The sequence below is a fragment of the Pleurodeles waltl genome, chromosome 1_1, assembly GCF_031143425.1.
Source record: "Pleurodeles waltl isolate 20211129_DDA chromosome 1_1, aPleWal1.hap1.20221129, whole genome shotgun sequence".
Classification (NCBI taxonomy): Eukaryota; Metazoa; Chordata; class Amphibia; order Caudata; family Salamandridae; genus Pleurodeles; species Pleurodeles waltl.
The window spans coordinates 837,786,876-837,799,316 of record NC_090436.1 but is presented as its reverse complement, the minus strand read 5'-3'; the positions used below and the strand labels follow the sequence as shown (position 1 = coordinate 837,799,316).

General features: G+C 42.8%; 1 protein-coding gene across 1 annotated transcript in view; it reads left to right on the top strand.

The window, feature by feature from the left end:
• ALDH1A1 (aldehyde dehydrogenase 1 family member A1) overlaps positions 1 to 12,441 on the top strand; it is a 440,093-nt gene that overhangs the window by 411,770 nt on the left and 15,882 nt on the right. The gene's annotated exons all lie outside the window — the stretch shown is intronic.

The following is a 12,441-nucleotide window of genomic DNA, read 5'->3' as shown; positions in this document are numbered from 1 at the left end:
AATGGCAGCCACTTAGAAAGTAATGGAATGGGAAATATCTCACCCATGTAAAATCATTATGAGTGACTCATTCATTCCTCTACGGTGTGGTATTCCACCCAGAGGTTTCACCTGCTTCAAACAGGCAAAGGCTCTGAGTGGGCTGCTGGAAAAAACACATGCAGAAATCTGCACAATGATTTTAATTTCCGCATATGAGTTCCCAGCAAACATAATCCCCATTATTTACCCACTCTGAAATGACTAGGGTCCCCAGTTAATGGAAATCCGCAAGTTCTGTAATTGAAATACCAAGGATTTTTGTTTTAGAAACTCAACCTGACAGCCTAAGTAGCTCATTCTGACGGCAACGGGCAGGGCCGGCTTTAGGCGCAGTGTGACCGGTACTGCCGCACTAGGAGCTGACCTGGAGAGGGGGCACTGACCTCATGCACGGGGTGGGGGTGGGACGCAGTGTTTAATATCTTATTATTTAAAAGCACCTGCTGCAGAGTTCGTTGTGCATCCAGCTTTCAGGCAGCAATAAAAATGTCAACATAACTCTTGTGATTACTGTTCCTGCTAGAGAGAAAGATTAGAGTTTTGTCTAGTGGCATTGCTGACTCGCCAATAGTAGCACAGAGTGTTAACATGCCTCCTGCAAAGAACAGAACTGTATTTTATGTGGCTAGCTGAGGCAATTAGGAAAGCCAGCCTTTACCTTTGCTTTAAAACAAATGAAATGAATGTGAGAGAGGGGCTATGGAGAGATGTCACACTTGGCACCACAATCACTAAAGCAAGCCCTTGCCATGGAGCTCCCAGTGCAGTATTATTGCACCAGACCATTTTGATACCTTAAAATAAGGTAATATCCTGGAGTGATAATCCTGCACTGTTCCGATATTTTCCCTTTGTAATGGGACATAACTGTTAGTATCAGTATTTCTGCATGGATTCTAGCATATTTGTTTTCTCATTCAAAGCTGTTTTTCTTCCCATGCACATTCTGGCAGTATTTGTCTGGTAAAACTAACATAGGTAAATAAATCAGGACTGAAGAATACCAACATCACCAGAAGAACTACCTCTTGGCTTGGAATGAGGGTGCAAGTCTGAAAATTAAGTGTATACTTTAAAATAAAACAGATTTGTAGTGTTTTGCATGATTTAGAACAGAACCTTTCTGGCTCCTCGAGGACCCCGTATCTCTGTGTGACATAATTCTTAGAATATAATCTATGAGCGTTTGGTTTAGAATGCTAGAGCCAACAGGTACATACAGAGGAGTAAAGACATGTGATTAACAGCTCCATGTGTGGCCTAGTTATTTAGCAGGTACCAGGCTGGGGAGGATGCTACAACTGACGACAAAATAGGGGATTGGTAACCCAAAGAGGAAAGTGCTTTCCTGGAGAGTTTGCCTTGGTCTAAGCAAATTGCTTGTGCATGCCATGTGTGCCTTCGTTGAAGTGGAGAATTGATGGTTAGCGTGTGTGGAGTCAAAGTGCAACTCCAGCCAGTGTGAAGCATGTAAACAGAAAGAGAGCTTCATGAAAAAGTCTACATATCATTGGTCAAGAAATTATGACCAAGATCATACCAAAAGATACCTCACTACCACGCCAAATAAAGTTATACAAAATACAGAGTGTAAACGCTAAAGACAGATTCAAGCAGCTTTTTAAAGTGCAGTTAAGGACAGTTATCATTTACCAAATAATGGTACAAGCAGAAGCATGGAAGGCAGGTCAACTAGGTTTGAGACAATACAAACTGAAGTATAAAAAGAATAAAGTAACTAATTTACTTAGGGCCTCACTACAACCCTGGCAGTCAAAGACCTGGCGGTGCAATCCTGGGTATTACGACTGCGGCGGAAGAGCGGTTTTCCACCACAGTGGTCCCGGCGGATTTAATCCTCCAGGATTACGAGTCCCCCCCCCACCAGCCTTTTCATGGCGGTAGGAACCTCCATGAAAAGGCTGGCAGAAAGGGGAGTTGCGGGGCCCCTGCACTGCCCATGCCTTTGGCATGGGCAGTGCAGGGGCCCCCTGGTACAGCCCCATGGAGCTTTTCACTGTCTGCATAGCAGACAGTGAAAAACGCGATGGGTGCAACTGCACCCGTCGCACCGCCGCAACACCGCCGGCTCCATTTGGAGCCGGCTCCCGTGTTGAGGCCAACATCCCCGCTGGGCCGGCGGGTGGAAACTCGGTTTCCACCCGCCGGCCCAGCGGGGATGTCGCAATGGCCACCGCGGGAGTGTTGTATGAGGGCCTTAGTCTGCTAAAAGAGTCATCGTGTCACAGCAGTCACCAAAGTGGCCCCAAGAGAAATCTGGGGTTGTGCAAAAGGAGCGGTCCATTTTTCAGGCAGTCCGAAGTATGGCAGAAGGCCATTCTGCCGATGGAGCACATCACGGATGATCCCGCTGCTGGCCGATTGCCGGGCCAGGGTCAGACCACGAATGGAACTCATCGTGATTTCCAGGGAGAGAAGTCAGGAAAAATAGTACTCTCAAAGACAGTAAGTTCAATGCTGGTTTACAATGCTGTCATCTTCCTCAAACCACTACCAACATTCAACACTTCAAAAAAGCAAAATATTGGCAATAGATGGACTGCATGGACAGAGACGTTTGGAGATTTCATTGATGCTCCTAAAGAGTCTGGTAACAGGAAGATTATCAAATATCTGAAAATTCTTGCTGGTGATGATGTGGAAAAAGTCATAAAGAAAATGTCAAGATATGAAGAAGAAGTCACGTACCATCATATTAAGAATATTTTGAATCTCAAGTTGAATCGAGTACCAAATGTTGATTATGAATGATGTGTTTTCAGTGAAAAACATCAAAGAGTTGGTGAAACAATCGATACATTTGTGGAAAGACTTGACACACTTCTCAAACACTGTAAGTTCAATGAATTTTATGATGAAGAAGCCATGAGGCTTCGAGTGATGCTTGTCTGATTCATTCAGACAATGAATGCTGAGAGAAACTCTTAGGGTCATGATTACAAAAAACTGACACATCAGTGCTGATGCGCCAGTTTTCTTGCATCGCCCCAACCCCACCTAGCGACACCATGGGTGTGCCGTATTTAAGATATGGCACACCATGGCCCATGTTAGCCCAATAGTGTCAACATTTTTGATGCTATTGCGATGCTTTGCTGCACTAGCATAAAAAATGTTGACGTTAGAACAAAAAAAGTGCAAGGAGGCCCATTGATTACAATGGGTGTGTCACTTTAATGCCTGCTTTGAGCAGGCGTTAGAAATGACAACAAAAATGTCACAGTGAAATCTTGTGGATTTTACTGCGCCATTTTTGTGGGCCTCCTAACACCGGAACGTCCCACTTGCATACATTATGCCTGATGCAGGCATAATATGGCACAAGGGGTCACAAAGTGGCGTAATGCATGCATTGTGCCACTTTGTAAATATGGCACAGCGAAAAATGCCTCCCTGAGCCACATTAGCATAAAAAAATGACACTAGTGTAGCGCAAGGAGGGGCTAGGGCCTTGTAAATCTGGCCCTTAGTCTGTGGTTTGTGCTGATGACTGCCAGAGCTGAGGAGCATTCTGAGAGACTATGTGCCGACCTAGAGGTCGGAGGTGCCTAGAGCGCGTAAGCCATGAGTGTGAAAAGTAATTTAAAGGAAAATACTGAAAGACGTTAAGTGATATCTACACACAAAATGAAGTCATGCTTCATGTGAGGATTTGCATTTTCACACAAAGGAAAGTGTCTTGCAATTGGTCTGATATGTAAAGGCTCTGGTAAAGAGAACCATTTTGTAACGATGTATAGAGTGAAGAAACAAGTAAGTGTGTCATGGCGCAAAGACAAAATGCCCACCAGAACATTCCGGAAGCAATGCTCAACACACGCCTAGCAGCCCAAGTGGGAATATCAGGTGAGGCAAATAGTTACTTAACACAGTTGATCATCATCTAAATCATCCTCAAACAGCTCTTCAGCCTCAATAATAAGTGAAACTAAAGAAAGTGATTGTCCCTTGTGAATGCTTCCTTCAGAAAAATGTGCACATGTTGGACTGGTTGTCTGTGAAGAACTAAGTCAGTCAAAGAAAAGTCAACATATCAAAATAACAAAATCATACACTGTCTAAAGATTATATTGAAAATACATTGATGTTCAATACTTTTCATTATTGATAGTGGTGCTTTGATAAATATAATGGCTGAAGAAATTACAATGAACTATCTCTGTTATAATGTCAAAGACCAAAGTGTACACTTAACTGCATTGGCACTCATGAAAAGTAAAGGTTTGTTTATTGGAACAGTGAAACATAAGAAAACAAAGGTACAAGCACCGATCCATGTGTTTCAAGGTACAGCAGCAAGTGCCTGCTTGCACAGTTTAAACACAGCTGCTGACTGGGACTGATTTCAGTAATGTACAAAATGAATGTTCACCACAAATTATTAAGTCAATTATTTCACTGTTTCATGGTTTAGGAAAGTTAAAGACTATAAAAGTGAAACTGCACAATAATGAGGCATAGACAAGTTGCTTTCCATTTACAAGAAGCTGTTGGGAAAGAATTTAAATCATGCTTCAAGCATGACCTTACTAAACATTCCACTGGTCTAACGCCATGGGTTTCTCCTATAGTTAGAGTGCCTAGAAAGGACAAGGAAGGAGCTCTGCGCATATGCATTGACATGCACCAGGAGAACAAAGCGATTAAAGAAGAGCAACATCACTTTGCTGGGATGATCACACAATTAATTGGTGCCAAGATCTTCTCTCAACCTTATTTGAATAAAGGTTATCATTGGTTAAAACTAGAAGATAGCTGCAGATATATTACAGACTTTGCTACATGTGTTGGTTTATTAAGATACAAGAGAGTTAGGGCCTGATTTAGAGTTTGGCAGATGGGTTACTCCATCACATATGTCATGGATATTTTGTCTGCCATAATACGAGTTACATAGGATTGATTTGAATTGTAATACGGCAGATGGGATATCCGTCACATTTGTGATGGAGTAACCTCATCTGCCAAACTCTAAATCAGGCCCTTAGTTTTGGAGTGTCATCAGCCACTGAAAGTTTCCAAGACATTATACGACGCATCGTATTACCTCTCTTGAATGCATTTAATTATACCAATTATATGCTTGCGTTAGGAGCTACACGGAAGGAGTATGATAGATCCCTCCACAAGTGTGTCAATTACTCAATGATTTAGGTTTGACGTTAAATGCAGACAAGTGCGAGTCCAATAAGACAAAACAGAAAGTACTTGGCCATACCTTTTTTAATGGGAGTATGATGCCTTATCCTGCAAAATCCCAAGCCTTATCTAAAGCTAAACCCCCACAAGATGTTTCAATGGTACGTTCTTTTGCTGAAATGGTCAGCTACTGCTCACGATACTTACACGACTTTTCCACTGTCAAGGCACTATTATGAGAGTTAACAAAGAAAAGTATTTCTTTTAAATGGTCAACAAATATGAATAGAGTTTCAAGAACATAAAACATGCAGTCAAAAATGCTATATAAATGGTTCAGGGTCACCACTGACTGTTGCTACCTGCTTGTTGTTGAGAGCTATCAGTGAAACAGGGCTTCTAGGAAGCCAATAATTCTTACCCCACAGAGCCCTGAAACACATGCAGCCTCACTGCCATCAAGTGTGACATTTCTGCTGTCAGACCTGACATTCTCGGGTAGTTGTCTGCCAAACTTTCCTTCACTCATCCTGTTTTGCTGAATTTGTTACTGCTAGTACTCTGCACACTTTACCACTGCTAACCATTGCAAAGTGCTTGTCCTCACTCTTGTAAACATGGTAAAACTGGCTTATGCTCAGCTGGCTTACGTCCCTAGTTAAATGGTATACCATATCCGCAGGGCTTCTAAATTAAATACAACTAGTGAGCCTACAGTACTTATTGTGCCACCCACTGACCACTGATGTAGCCCTCTGAAGCCTGTCTCATGCCTGCCAATGCAGCATGTGGGCGCAGTTTTCAACTGCCATTTTAACCCAGCAAAATAAACCTTTGTTTTGAATACATATAATTCATTTCTAGGCCATAGAACAGCCACTGAGGCAGGGCACTTTGTATGTAAAATGTTGTTCATGTACTTTTATGTTTTACATGTCCTTGTGGTGAAAAACTTATAAATGTGTTTTTTGCTAGTGTGAGGCCTAACTCTCCCATAGAAACATTTGCTTGGGAGCAGGTCGGAATCTCATGTTTGGTGTCTGAAGATTTGTAATTTAAAGCCCTCTTTAATGGTAAAGTCAGAAGTACAATTTGGAAAATGCCACTTTTTAGAAGGTTGGAATTTTCTTGCCCTAACCGTTTGGTCCATGTAGCTTGATGAATAGGTCACATGACTAGGTTTAGTTGGCAGTTAGCATTTGTATATTCCTCCAAGACAACCAAATAACAGAGGGTCTGAGTGCTGTCAAGGAGAGAGGAGCAGTCAGCAGCCTCAGCTCGCACGCAAAGGACTTCACACTAGCCTATGGTGCCTGAAGATTGACTGGGACAAGGGCAGGGAGGCAGAACATTCCAGATACTAGTTAAAGAAGTCTCCAGAAGTTTCACCTACTTCAAAGTAGGCACTAGGGGCCAGATGTAGCAAAAAAAAAATTTGCGAGTTGCAAATTGCAAGTCCATGCGACTCGCAATTTGCAACTTGCAAATTGGTATGCAGTATGGTGTCTCAGACACCGTCTGCGACTCGCTATGGGGTCGCAATGACCCATCTCATTAATATTCATGAGGTGGGTCGCAAATTGCGGCCCCATAGCGAGTCTAGGCACTCGCAAACATGGAGGCCTGTTGTCGTCAGCAGACCTCCTTGTTCGTGACTGCTTTTAAATAAAGCAGTTTTTTTTTTTAAGTGTAGCCCGTTTTCCTTAAAGGAAAACGAGCTGCACTTTAAAAAAAATCCGAAACCTTTAGTTTCGGTTTTTTTTCAGGGCAGGTAGTGGTCCATTGGACCACTACCTACCCTGAAAAAATATTTGTGGGTCCATTCACAAAGTGGAAGGGGTCCCATGGAGACCCCTTCCAATTCGCGAGTGGGTTACCATCCACTTGAAGTGGATGGTAACTGCGAAACCATTTGCGACCGCATATGCAGTCGCAAATGGTATTGCATACCACTCAGAATAGCAAATAGGAAGGGAACACCCCTTCCTATTTGCGATTCTGAAATGCATATTGCGAGTCGGTACCGACTCGCAATATGCATTTCTGCATTGGGAAACGCGAATAGCGAGTCGCAAACGGCAATTTTTGCCGTTTGCGACTCGCTATTTGTTTCCTGCATCTGGCTATAGGTGTTAAAACTGGACCCTCAGACCCACACATTTCAGTGCAATGCTGTACCTGTGGATAATACAGGAGAAGGACTGCCCAGTTTACCAGCTGCTTTGAACCTGCCAGGACCTGCAAGTTGGCCTCCCTGAGGCCTGCCCCCTTCACTCAAGGCTGAAGTGACTCCAAGTGTCAGCTGACTGAACTCCTGTTCTGAGCCACAGGGACACAACAAGCTCCAAAAGTGTCCCTCCAACTGCCCAGCTGAACCTGCAGCACTGGACCTGCATGGAACTGCAGTTGGACATGCCTGAGCCATGTTGGCTTGTGCTGGAGTGAGTCCTGATCCCCAAGTGGTGCCTCTCAGGGACTGGACCCTTGGTGTGGCATCAGGTGAGCTCCGCCTTGAAGAAAAGGAGAAATCCTGAAGCTTAGGGCTCTTTGAGACTGCGAACAGGCCTGTTCATGGCAATATCTTGCTGCCCATTCCAACTTTCAAAACAAAGCTCTGGTGAAACCAAGTCTTTGCACTACAGTGACTGCCAGCAGCAACTGGCAATGTAACACTTTGTGTTACAGCATCGACAGCCAGCAGTGACTGCCAACAAGAGTCTCCAGCAACAACCATCCATGATGCCCAACAGGATCTTTGAGCTACAGTGCCAACCGCCCCTAATGCATGGGCTGCTCTTCATGCTACAGCAATGACCATCCACAATGCCCTCCCTGCTTCTTGCGGTTGGCTCCTCCTCAAACGGAACTGTTTGTGCTAGACTTTAGAAGGTAACTTTTTTCTGCAGTACTAAACTGGTCCTTGTACCTGGCCTCCACTCCATTGCTGTCAGCCTGAACTTGTGACTTTCACCTGGTGTCGCACAACCAGAAAACCGCAAGTGCCACTTTGTGCTTTTAGGTGCTATACTTACATTAAATCTTTGCAATTGCATATCTCCGGACCTACTGATTGGAGTTTTGTCTTTTTGGTGTCAAATATTTTATTAAATTTTGCTCTATTTATTTCTAAATTGGGGTGGGATTTGTCTTGTGTTGTGTTTTCACTTTATTGTTGTTTAGGTACTGCATAAATATTTTACACATTGCCTCTAAGTTAAGCCTGACTGCTTTTGTGCCAAGCTACCAGAAAGTTAAGCTCAAGTTAATTTAGTGACTTTTTCTGGTTTTCCCTGTCAAGGATTGTGGCTGTTGCTTGAGAAGGTCTCATACCTCCCTCAACCAACAACCCAGTGTCTCACATCTGCTATCCTAGTTGTTCTGAGGAAAGGATGGTGCAGTCAGTGACTCAAGCCATCCAGCGCTATAGGAGACACCACTGAGAGGACAAACAGTGCACCATCCTCCAGGCAAACTAATACAAATTCTGTACCAATGAATTGGCTATTGAAGAGGTAAACCTTTACACATAATGAATTACAACACCCAATGACTGACGTGTTGGCTGATCTGAAATCTCAATGACGCTCGCAGGATGCAACAGTGAGAGCTGCTAACCTATTGCCTTCTCTCCATCTGTGTTGATGCCAAGAATTTTCACAGAGAGCATATTTCAGGCTGCCAAACAGTCAGGCATTTCATTAGGTGAATAAACATCATTTCAACTATCAGTGTACATCAAAAACTAGATTTAAAGCATGTCATAGGCCTACAAATCTTTTCAAATCATAACTTCACTGGTTCTAAAATAAAGGATACCATCCCAGGTAAGTACACCGCCATCAACACAGACTTACTCTGTAGAGCTCCCTAACACTTTCTTCACCACTGTTCAATGAAATGTTGTCACTCTTGAAAAATGCAAGGATTATCACAGTAACATAAATCAGTAGTTCCACGGAAGGTTTGAATTTCAGTTGTAACAAGAACTGGTCAACGTTCATATCGTCTTTCTTGTTTCAATGTATTGTATATGAACAGACTCAGTAAGATATGCACACGGTCTGCAAACCCCATTTTTTACCAGAGACATATTTTCAATGGAATTTGATTTCACCTTGTGAGAAAATAAGAAACCTCAGACGAATGAACTCATGCTTCATCACTCAACCTATGGGGTTCCTCCAAGGATCTTCGTTTCATTCAAATTTCATAGATGGAAATTATAAAGAGAGCAATGCTTTTTTTCTCTAAAGGTCCAAATGTCTTGAAAGGTGAACAGCTGCTGAAGGCTATGCCAAGCCCCACCTATTGGCAACACATCTGCACTATTAGCGCCAACTGAGTCCGAGCTTCAACACTTCTACTACTCAAGAAGCACCAAATATAACTTGTTAAGAATTTGCTAGGCGTATTTTTCACTGGATGACAGAACTTCAGTTAAGAATCTCTAGAAGGGAAATACTAAGCCTAAAAAGACCAAAGGCCAGGTGTACGACCGTATGTTTTGCGACTCCCAATTTGCAATTTGCGATTCATTTGGGAGTTGCAAAATCAAATGTACAACAGTGTCAACAACACGGTTTGCGATTCCCAATAGGGCCGCAAATTACCTACCTCATCAATATTCATGAGGTAGGTTGAAATTTGCGACCCCATTGGGAATGGTCGCACTCACAGGGATGGTGGCTTGCTGGGGAAAGCAGTTTATTTAAATGCAGTCTGTTTTCCTTAAAGGAAAATGGGATGCATTTCAAACAAAAAAATGAAATGTTTTCTTTTAATTTTTTCCGAGTAGGCAGTGGTCTGTTGGACCACTACCTGCTCTGAAGAAATATTTTTGCTTCCATTCACAAAGGGGAACAGGCCCCGTGTAGACCCCTTCCTGTTTGCGAATGGGTTACCACCAATATGAAATTGGTGGTAACTATGATTGTTTTGTGACCGCAATTGCGGACAGAAAGCAATCATACATGCCACTGTGACTCTCAATTAGGAAGGGACGCCCTTGGAACAACACTAATTGCGAGTTGCAATCTCTATTTTGGGAGTCGCTATTTGCATGCCGGCTTGCAAAATAGGGATGGTACATTAGAAAAGGCAATTTTTCTGTCACAAAAGATGAAATTCACCTTTTGCGACTGCAAAATTGTGTCGTACATGGGGCCCCAAATCATAGCCTCACCTGTGCCTCCAACGACAAAATCCCAAAATGAATAATGAGCTTTCATATTAGGTGGTAGTGGGAAGGTTCAGGGTCACTCATCAAAGTGCCTAAATAATTTTATGCCTCATGATTATTCATCACCTTGCAATCCTATAGACTCCCACCACAAGTGCCCGATCTCCCAAATTTTGCCACCCTTAATAAAAATCATGATCTTGTTTTCCCTCTGCTTACAGCAAACTTGTTGCTATAGTTACACTCACTGAGCGCCTTCAATAGTCACTGCTGCCTGGTATAGATACCACCCATTATAATTTCATCATCATACTGCAATACCTTACTTTGGAAATGTGTCTCCCTTAGCAAGTGCATTTCCCAAATCCACAGAACAGACGCTTAAAAGTAGGGGTGTGAGTATACCCCCGTGCTTCACCCTCTGGGCAGTTTAATGTGGCTTGATAAAGGAGTTCTTATGATATAACACATCCAGAAGTAGTTCCAGTCTGTTAAGGGTACTATAGCAGGGTGGCCAGTGTGTATTAGCGTTACGCTGCCTCTACAGAGTACTTACTGTTGTACATTTTGTTGCGATGGTGCCTATGTAGTTTGTGTAGCACTACTATCCAATCTGCACTGAAGTTGTTGGGTATGTAAAGGATAATATCATGGCAAATCTAACATCTGCTTTTGTGTACCTGGGACCATGGTCACTTTTGTCAAAGTGTTTTGTTGTGAGGACTATTATTTGATGTTCGAATCATTGGGCGAGGTGTTCATGATTTCTCGGGAACAGTTATTTTGACGTTTCTGCTGAAATCTTAGGCCATCTTCGATATTTGATAGTTTTGTAAGCAAGGTGCTTGAGCCTTTTGACACTTGTACTAAGAAAGAGAAACTTCCGGTAAATTTTGTCTTACAGGCGGAGCGCTAAGTCGAGGTGTTAACCTTGAATCTGGTGTGTGTATCATTGAATTCAATAGTAGGTACAAAGGGGTTTTCCTTAACGGGTAATGAGGAGTACTTTGAATGCCAAGCATCAAGTATCTTTCTATCGGTCATCAATGTACTGCATGAAGCACTGGTGTCCTGCTCCTATGGGAGGAGGTGAAGTAAATATCTTGTTACATCATTTTGGATCCCATGTAATTTTGAGGTAGGATGCACACCATGCTTTAGTACAGGCCGTTAGAGAAGTCAGCTCTTGTAATTATAAGTATGAGTATGGTGGTAGTTTCTGATGGTAACTTAGGTAAGGAAGAGGGTGCACTTTAATGTTTGCATTGTGTAGAATGTACATTTCATTAAGTCATTCACCCCTGCAGTCATGGTTCAATTTAGGTCTGTGATCACTCCAAGGTTCCTAGCTTTTCTTTACGTTGCATGTAGACCCTGTAATTCTTTAAGCCATATTGTAGCGAGTTGTTTGTGTCAGCAGCCAGTAAATAAAATGTTCAGTACATTTCAGTCCTGGGACTTAAACATGTGGAAACCCTGTCAGTGATAGGATACCTAACAAGGCATACCTCTTGGGTAAGAAAGGGGGAAGGGTAAAGGTGGACATGAGTAATATATATAGTTGTTCAGGAAGTACAGAATGCCCTTAATAATTACTAGCCATCTTTATGGATGTGCAGCCAGTAGAACTGTACAGGAAAGAATTCCAACAATAACTGACCAAGACAATGGCACATCAGCGATGTACGCTATCTAAGTACTGCAGTGGGATGTTCGTTTCAGAAGATATGGATCAGTAATGAACCTCTGAACTAAAATGAATCAGCCCACGAACCTAGAGGAAGCACAAAATATGCTGTATACAAAAACAAGCGAGGAGAAAATACGAGCAGAAGCAAAATTCAAATTCACTTCTGAGGGCCACTAAAACAACCTAACCCCACCAAATCCCAGGTAAAACAAAACAAAATGTGAAGGTAGAACAGCAAACGATAACCACAGCGAACCAAAAATCCATACAGCAGACTAGCATTGCCAAGTGTCTGTGCTACCTCAGTCTCCATCCCAGCCTCCAAGCACCGATTTTCTATCAGTGCTCTGGGTGTATTGCTGTGCCGGAT